Source organism: Heterocephalus glaber, unplaced genomic scaffold, assembly GCF_053883595.1.
Source record: "Heterocephalus glaber isolate CG9 unplaced genomic scaffold, H.glaber_assembly_v1.0 deba00000331, whole genome shotgun sequence".
Classification (NCBI taxonomy): domain Eukaryota; kingdom Metazoa; phylum Chordata; class Mammalia; order Rodentia; family Bathyergidae; genus Heterocephalus; species Heterocephalus glaber.
In genome coordinates this window covers 11,143,027-11,151,736 of record NW_028258142.1, presented here as the reverse complement: position 1 = coordinate 11,151,736, position 8,710 = coordinate 11,143,027, and the positions used below count along the sequence as shown (strand labels likewise).

The window sequence follows — 8,710 nt, the reverse complement described above, 5'->3', positions numbered from 1 at the left end:
TTTATTGGACCAGATGGAGATCTGACTCGTCAAAATTATCAGGCTGGAAGTTTATTAGAATGATAAAAATTTGCATGAAAAAATAGACAAGAAAGAAAAGATGGAAAATGGAAGCCAAGTTATGACTGAGAGAGAATTAAGTAGAATTTAAGAAATAAGCAACAGAAATGAAGACTACCTTGGGTGGAATCATCAGGAGTCTTTTAACCTCAGACTGGTCAGTATAACTAAAGCATAAACAGGAAAGAAAACCCACAAAATCAAAGAACTGTGGAATAATTTCAAAATGTGAAGCACCGGTAATTAGAATCCCAGAAAGAGGATAGAGAATGTAGCAAAAGAATATTTGAAGTAGGAGGCCCACCGGAGCCGGTCAGCTGGGTGGTGGAGGGGCGTGCATTGAGGGCCCAGGGTTTAGCTGCTATGGAGGCCTTGGGGCACCTTGGACTGGAGGAGCAGAGCAGCTGGTCCTGGGGCGACTGAGCCGGCCGGAGGCGGTGGCGCTTTGGCAGGGCCAGAGGGACGGGGTGTTCTTGGTGCGGGACCGAGCACTGCACCGGTCCCGGGGACATTGTGCTCAGCGTCTCTGAGAATCTCGCGTCCCTCACTACATCATCAATCGTAGCAACCCCCTGCCGCGGTGCCACCGCTGCCAGTGCAGCTTCCGCCAGGAGTGAACCCCTACAGACTCCGGATGGGGGGGTGAAGAGTTAGATTCCTTGCCTGCTTTGCTGGTATTCTATAAAAATCACTATTTGGACACTACAGTGTTGATAGAATAGATTTCCAGAGCCAGGCAGGAGAGTGGAGTGATTTTCAGGCAGGAGGAGGCAGAGTATGTGTGAGACTTCTTTGACTGTGATGGGAATGATGAAGATCTTCCCTTTAAGAAAGGAGGCATCCTGAGAATCCGGGATAAACCTGAAGAGCAGTGATGGAATGCAGAGGACAACGAAGACTAGAGGGGGATGGTTCCAGTCCCTCACGTGGAGAAATATACGCCTTCCTCTGCCTCAGTATGGCTCTGATTGGAGCCAGGGCCTCATTATGTAGTTCAGGCTGGCCTTGAACTCATGCTGATCCTCTTGCCTTCTGAGTACTGGGATTACAGGTCAGTGGCCTGGTAAAGGTTACAAAGGGTGTGGGAGATCAGTGGGAAGGGGAGCGTAATGGCAAACGAGGTCACTTTCCACTCACACGTGTCGGTCTCCTGGATCAACAGAATCCTGATGGGAACTTCACCTGAGTATAGCTCAACAAACTGTTTTGTTGACAGATCGGTACAATCCCCCCCCCCCCACCTTCTGTTGGCATCTATACAATTTTGCACAGGTGTCAAAAGCAGTCTAGTTCAATAAAAGCATTCTGTTATTACCTGTGATCCTTTTTAGAATGAGCTATTCCATTCTATTTTCACCTACTCAGGGTATGAAACTGGAGGGCTTGTGTGGTTAACTTCTGGGTTGGCAATTTTAGATGGTGGAGGCTGTGCCTGTATCAGAAGGGATGGGAGACTTCCCTCCTTTCTCAGGCATTGCAGATCAACCTGTGGAAAAGCAATGAACAGGAGATGACTGTTACATACTCCTCACGCAGTGGTCTTGTTTTTATTCTGAAACTAGACTCTCAAATGGCAGTAGAATGTCCCCTTCCACCCACAGGAAGTAATTAATCATGCCCTATGTGAGCAGTGCCCAGCACAATTGCTTTTTCATCTATGGAACATGACCACTGTATGACACATTCTGAAATTTCAAATCTTGAGAATTCTAAGAACACTAATTGACACATTTTTCTTCCTTTCTAGTCAGTGCTTCATACTCTTTCTTGGGATTCTTTCAACCTTTGTCATTCTTTTCCCTCAGATCTACAAGTAGACTAATTCTTAAGATAGTGTATATTTTAGTTCCAGATGACAGATGGGACAGGCCCAGAACTTTTTGCAGTATGTAGAGTTAAGCCAGTATTGGATTCACTAGGTGGACAGCCAAACTCCAGCTCTCTGCATTCCCGCAAGGGGCCGGTAGTGGGTTTACACTGCCACAGCAGCTGAGGAAACTCGTGGCTGATGGGATCCAACAGGGCCATTCTCCCAAGTGCCGTTATCCTAGTAGGAGACTCAGAATTCTCAGACTCTGCTTGGAGTGGAAGGACCAAGAACTTGTAATATTCTGTGGAAGGTTTCAGGGTTAAATTCTTCCTTCTACATTATTTACAACTTGTATAAAAGCCCAGTTAGAATTGCATGAGTTTGGGGGTAGAGTTAGGGCTTTGAAAAATGTTTGAACCAATCACAAATTGTGTATGTAGTGTTCATTTTACATGGCCATAATAGTGTTTGAAGTATGTTACAGCATAAACTGCCTTCATTTTTTTTTTTATATTTAGGTTTAGTTTACAAACCTTTTAAAGTATAGAATGGTTTATTTGGGGTTAAGTTCTCCAAAGAATAGACCTATGTGACTAAAAATGATCTTGAATGTTTAGGATACAATGTGAAATGTACAAAGTTAGTTCCGAGTTGATAAAGGCACTTCTGGTCTCTGGTGTAGTGTGACAAATAAAAACAACTTATGCTTTCTTTTGGACCTCATTTTTTAAAAATAATGTACCTTTTTAATTGTTCTACATAGATTAATATGATAAATTTGCATTCTGTGAACATATACCAAATCACAGTACTGCAGTGACAAGCACATTGCCTGGCACACAGTGTGCAGATGTATGCGAGTGAATGGGGAGTGCAGAAGCTTCTTACTTGGCCCAAGGAAGCCAACTGGCACAGGATTACATATATCATCACAGGCGACTAATGAGTAGACATTAATTTATTTTTACCTGACACTAAGGTAATGCCTGATAAAACATTAATACTCAACTTTTAAAATGTTAGCACAGTGTTTTACACTTACTGGGTGCTGAATAATGTTGAACGGACAGATTTGGAATATTCAACACAATTCCATCTGACTACTTTGTTAAATTTTCAGTTAGCATAGATACTAACTGAAAACCCAAATACACATTAAATCCTGTATCCCTGAAGGTATGGAATCTAAAATATTTGTAGAAGGCCCTTGCAACAGCTGGTATGAATGTTTGTATTTTCCTTTCCCTCTGACTTCATTGGCTTGTAGTGCATGTTTTCATCATGTGGAATATTAGTGGAATACGCAGCTCTATCAATATAAGAATTTCTCCACTCTGCTTAGATTGTCTAGAGCCATCATATGAAATGTTGGGGTGGATTTGGCTGGGTGTGGCAGATATTAGACCTCAAGAAATCAAAGGACTTCTTACAAATATCTTCCAAAAATGCAAATGCTAGAATACTATTCAAGTACATATGTACGTTGTCACTTAGCAAAGTGAACTGAAATTGGCTGCTATATTTTATATAATCATTTCTGCAGAAGCCCATTTTTTGGATCCTAATATTTGACATGGTTAATTCTTATTATTTGTTGAAATTATTTATTGTTAATAATGCAAATAGATAATTTTTAATAATCCACAAATAACATTCTACTATTAATGGTTAGAAATGGGTGATAAGCAAACCAATTTGAAATAAAATATGAACATGTGCCACTGTATTATAGCACTGTATACTTTCTTGACAGTTAAATTTTAAAAAGTTTGTAGCATGTATTGTATATATTTATAATATGTGCACTAAATAAAAAATGGCCAAAAAAGAATATTTGAAGTAATAATGGCTGTGAACTTGCCAAAATTAATGATAGACATTAATCCAAAGAAGCAGAAAACTCAGACACTAAATGGCAAAAAGTGAAAAAAGGGATAGATAAATAAATAAACAAATGAGGGCGGGAAAGAAAGAGAAAGGAGGAAGGAAAAAGAAGAAACAAATCTCAGTCAGCGAAAAATATGATATAAAAATCCCTAATTTAAAAACCAGAAAATAGAGAATCCCTTCAAATTGATAAAGAACAACTATAAAACAGCTTCTTCTAACACCATACCTGATGGTGAGAGACTGGGTACTTTCTCTGTAAGGTCAATAACAAGGCCAAATCTGCTACCTTACCAGTCCTGATCCTAGAAGTCCAATCTACTGAAGTAAGACAAAGAAAAGGCATAAATCTTGGAAAGGAAGAAATAAAGCTATCTTTATTCATAAGAAGACATGATTGTGTGTGAAAATCTCCAAAGAAGTACTTGAACTAAAAATAAAACCATGGAACTAATAAAAATACTAAATAAATGAATAGAACAAGATAACAGTATAAAAGAACACATCCTATGTGTGCTTGGTTGGATGTTTAGCTAAGTACAGCACTCCATCTATTTTGATGCTATGGTAAATAACACCGATTTTTGGGTTTTTTTGTTTTTTTGTTTTTAGTTCTTTTATTGGTACATTTTAGGTATACAATTCATTTACATTTATCATTGGGTGCTTGTACCTGTACATGATGTATCTTGGTTCTTATTTGTCCCCATTACTTGTGCACCCTTCACCCCTTCCACCCTTCCCTATTTACATAGATTTCATTTCCACTTATTTTTTCTTTTCTCATAGTTTTTCCTTTCCCCCTTTTCCCTTCCCCTTCCCCTCCCTTCACTCCTTCCTCTTTGGACATTTTTTTCCTATTTCAAATGATCAATTATTCATTTTAATCATTTTAACCCTTGTTTACACTATCAGTTTCTCACATTAGAGAAACTATTTGGAATTTACATATGTGTGTCCTATTTATTTCACTTAAGAGTATAGCCTCGATATGCATCCATTTAGCTATAAATGACTCTAGTTTTTTGTTCTTTGTGGCTGAGTAGTACTCCATTTTATTAAAAAACCCACATTTTCTGTATCCAGTTTCCAGTTGATGGGCACTTGGGCTGCTTCCAAGCTTTAGCTGTTACAAACTGTGGTGCTATAAACATAGGTGCACATATATCACTGTGGTATGATTCTTTTAATTCTTTGGGGAAGATCCCCAGCAGGGGAATAGCTGGGTCAAATGGGACCTCTAGTCCTAGTACTTTGAGGAATCTCCATACTGATTTCCACAGTGGTCACACCAGTCTGCACTCCCACCAACAATGGAGAAAGGTTCCTTTCTCCCCACAACCCTGCCAGCATTTGTTATTTGTTGATTTCTTGATAGCAGCCATTCTTTGTGGGGTTAGGTGGAATCTCAGGGTTGTTTTCATCTGCATCTCTCAACTGACGAGTGATACCAAACATTTTTTCATATATTTCTTTGCTGCTTTTACTTCTTTGTCTGAGAAATGTCTGTTCATTTCAGATGCCCATTTTTGAATTGGGTCTTTGAATTTGGGGGTTCTGATTTTTTTCAATTCTTTATATATTCTAGATAGTAGTCCTTTGTCTGAGGTACAGCTGTTAAAATTTTTTCCCATATTGTAGGTTGTCTGTTAGCTCTATTGGTGGTTTCTTTTGCAGTGCAGAAGCTTTCTAATAAGATGAGATCCCACTTGTTGATTCTTTCTGATAGTTCCCGTGCTGCTGACGTTTTGTTCATGAAGTCTTTTCCTATGCCAATGTCTTCAAGAGTTCTACCTAACTTACCTTTCAGCAAGTTTAGTGTTTCTGTTTTAATATTTAGATCTTTGATCGACTTTGATCTTAGTTTAGTGCACAGTGATAGGTATGGGTCTAGTTTCAATCTTTGGCAGGTTGAAATCCAGTTTTTCCAACACCATTTATTAAATAGGCTATCTTTCCTCCAATGATGATGGTTGGCTCCTTTGTCAAAGATGAGGCGGCTGAGCATTTCTGGAGTTGTTTCTGGATCTTCTAATCTATTCCACTGATCCTCAGGTCTGTTCCTTTGCCAGTACCATGCTGATTTTATCACAGTAGCTTTGTAGTATAGTTTCAAGTTGGGGATTGTGATACCCCAGGCCATGTCTATGTTGCTTAGAATTGCTTTAGCTATTCTAGGTCTCTTATAGTTCCAAATGCATTTTTGGCTAGCTTTCTCTAGTTCTATGAAGTATATTGTTAGAATTTCAATTGGCATTAGATTGAATCTATATAGTAGTTTTGGAAGTATGGCCATTTTCACTATATTGGCTCTTCCTACCCAGGAGCAAGGGATGTCTTTCCATTTTCTTGTATCCTCTTTGATCTCTTTTTTCAGAGTGCTGTAATTTTCAGTGTAGAGGTCTTTTGCTTCCTTTGTTAGATTGATTCCTAGATATTTCAGTTTTTTGGATCCTATTATAAAAGGAATTGTTTCCCTAATTTCACTCTCAGTGAGTCTGTCATTTGTGTACAAGAAGGCTATTGTTTTTTGAGTGTTGATCTTGTATCCAGATACTCTACTGAATCTGTCAATTAAGTCTAGAAGTGTTCTGGCAGAGTTTTTTAGGTCTTCTATATAGAGAATCATATCATCAGCAAATAATGACTGTTTAACTTCTTCTTTTCCTATCTTTATTCCTTTTATTTCTTTCTCTTTTCTAATTGTTGTGGCTGTTTCCAGAACTATATTGAACAGGAGTGGTAATAGTGAGCAACCTTGTCTTGTTCCTGATTTTAGTGTAAAAGTTTTCAGTTTTTGACTATTTAGTATGATGTTGGCTGTTGGTTTTTCATAGATAGCCTTAATCAGGTTAAGATAAAGACCTTCTATTCCAATTTTCTGTAAGGCTTTTATCATGAATGCGTGCCGGATTTTGTCAAATGCTTTTTCTGCATCTATTGAGATGATCATATAGTTTTTGTCCTTGACTCTGTTAATATGGTGTATTACATTTATTGATTTATGAATGTTGAACCATCCTTGCATTCCTGGGATAAATCCAACTTGGTCAGGGTGTATGATTTTCTCGATGGCCCTCTGGATTCTGTCTGCCAGTATCTTGAGGATTTTTGCATCTATGTTCATTAGGGAGATTGGCCTGTAGTTCTCTTTTTGGGTTGGGTCTTTCCCTGGTTTTGGAATCAAAGTAACGCTTGCTTGCAGGAATGAATTTGGAAGACTTGCCTCCCTTTCAATTTCCCTGATGAGTTGAAAGAGTAATGGTGTTAGTTCTTCTTTAAATGTCTTGTGGAATTCAGCAGTGAAGCCATCTGGACCTGGGCTTTTCTTTGTTGGTAAATATTTTATTACATTTTCAATTTCATTCATTGTAATTGGGGTATTTAGAATTTCTATATCTTCTTCATTCAACTTTGGCAATTCATATGTATCTAGGAATCTGCCCATTTCTTCTGTGTTTTCCATTTTATTAGAGTAGTGATTCTCAAAGTAGGTATTGATGATCCTCTGGATTTCTGTTGGATCTGTTGTGACTTCACCTTTTTCGTTCTTAATTGCATGTATTTGTGCCTTTTCTTTCCTTTTTTGATAAGGTTGGCTAAAAGTTTATCGATTTTATTTTTTCAAAAAACCAACTCTTTGATTCATTGATTTTTTGTATTGTTCTCTTAGTCTCCATTGCATTGATTTCTGTCCTGATCTTTATAATTTTCTCTCTTGTATGAGCTTTGGATTTGTTATGCTCTTCATTTTCTAGGAGCTTGTGGTTCTGCATTAGGTTGTTTATCTGAATTTTCTCTGTTTTCCTAATATGGGCATTCACTACTATGAATTTCCTGTGTAGAACTGCTTTCATTGTGTCCCATAGATTCCTGTATGTCCTACTGGCATTTTCATTTACTTGTAGAACTGTTTAATTTCTTCTTTAATTACTTCTGTAACCCATTGTTTGTTCAAGAGGGTGTTATTCAGTTTCCATGTGTTTGTTGGGGTTTTGTGGTTTCTTATGTTATTGATCTCCAATTTTATTGCATTATGGTCTGATAATACACAGGGGGTAACTTCAATTCTTTTACATTTACTTAGACATGTCCTATGAGCTAGCATGTGGTCTATTCTGGAGAATGACCCGTGTGCAGCTGAAAAGAATGTGTATTCCAATTTTGCGGGGTGGAACACTCTATAAACATCTATTAAGTCCATTTGTTCAATAGCTTGGTTCAGTTCTAGAATTTCCGTGTTAACTTTTTGTCTGAATGATCTGATTATATGTGATAGTGGGGTATTGAGGTCCCCCACTACAATTGTGTTAGTGTTTGGTTTTTCATGTCTATTAATATTTTTTGTGTAGTTGGGGGCATTCGTATTTAGTGCATATATATTTAGGACTGTTATCTCTTCCTCTTGGATTGTTCCCTTCACAAGGATGTAGTGACCATCTTTGTCTCTCTTATTAGTTTTGGGTTGGAATCTACTTTGTCTGCAAATAAGATTGCTACCCTTGCTTTCTTCTAGGTTCTTGTGGCATGGAGAACTCTTTTCCATCCTTTTACTTTCAGTCTATGAGTTTCTTTTTGAGTTAGGTGTGTTTCTTGTATACAGCATATTGTTGCATTTTCTCTTTTAATCCATTCTGCCAGTCTATTTCTTTTGATTGGTGAATTGAGGTAATTAACATTAAGGGTTATCATAGATAGATATTGTCTCATCCTTGTCATGATGTTTTACTTTTGTTGGCTCTTTTATTTCTTAAATTTCCCCCCTTTCCCTTTAGTGTCTTACCTTGCCTGGTGGCTTCCTCTGTTGGGCCTCATGAAGTTGTGGCCTTCATTGCTTTTTTATAGGATATTGTTTAGAATTGCTTGTAGTGCTGGTTTGGTGTTCATGAAATTTCTCAGGTGTTCTTTGTCATGGAAGTATCTAATTTCCCCATCATTTTTGAAAGATAATTT

At 37.9% G+C, this 8,710-nt stretch overlaps 1 pseudogene; it reads left to right on the top strand.

The window, feature by feature from the left end:
* The first annotated feature begins 423 nt into the window (after positions 1 to 423).
* LOC101696462 (adapter molecule crk pseudogene) lies at positions 424 to 1,246 on the top strand (annotated as a pseudogene).
* The last annotated feature ends 7,464 nt before the right edge of the window (positions 1,247 to 8,710 follow it).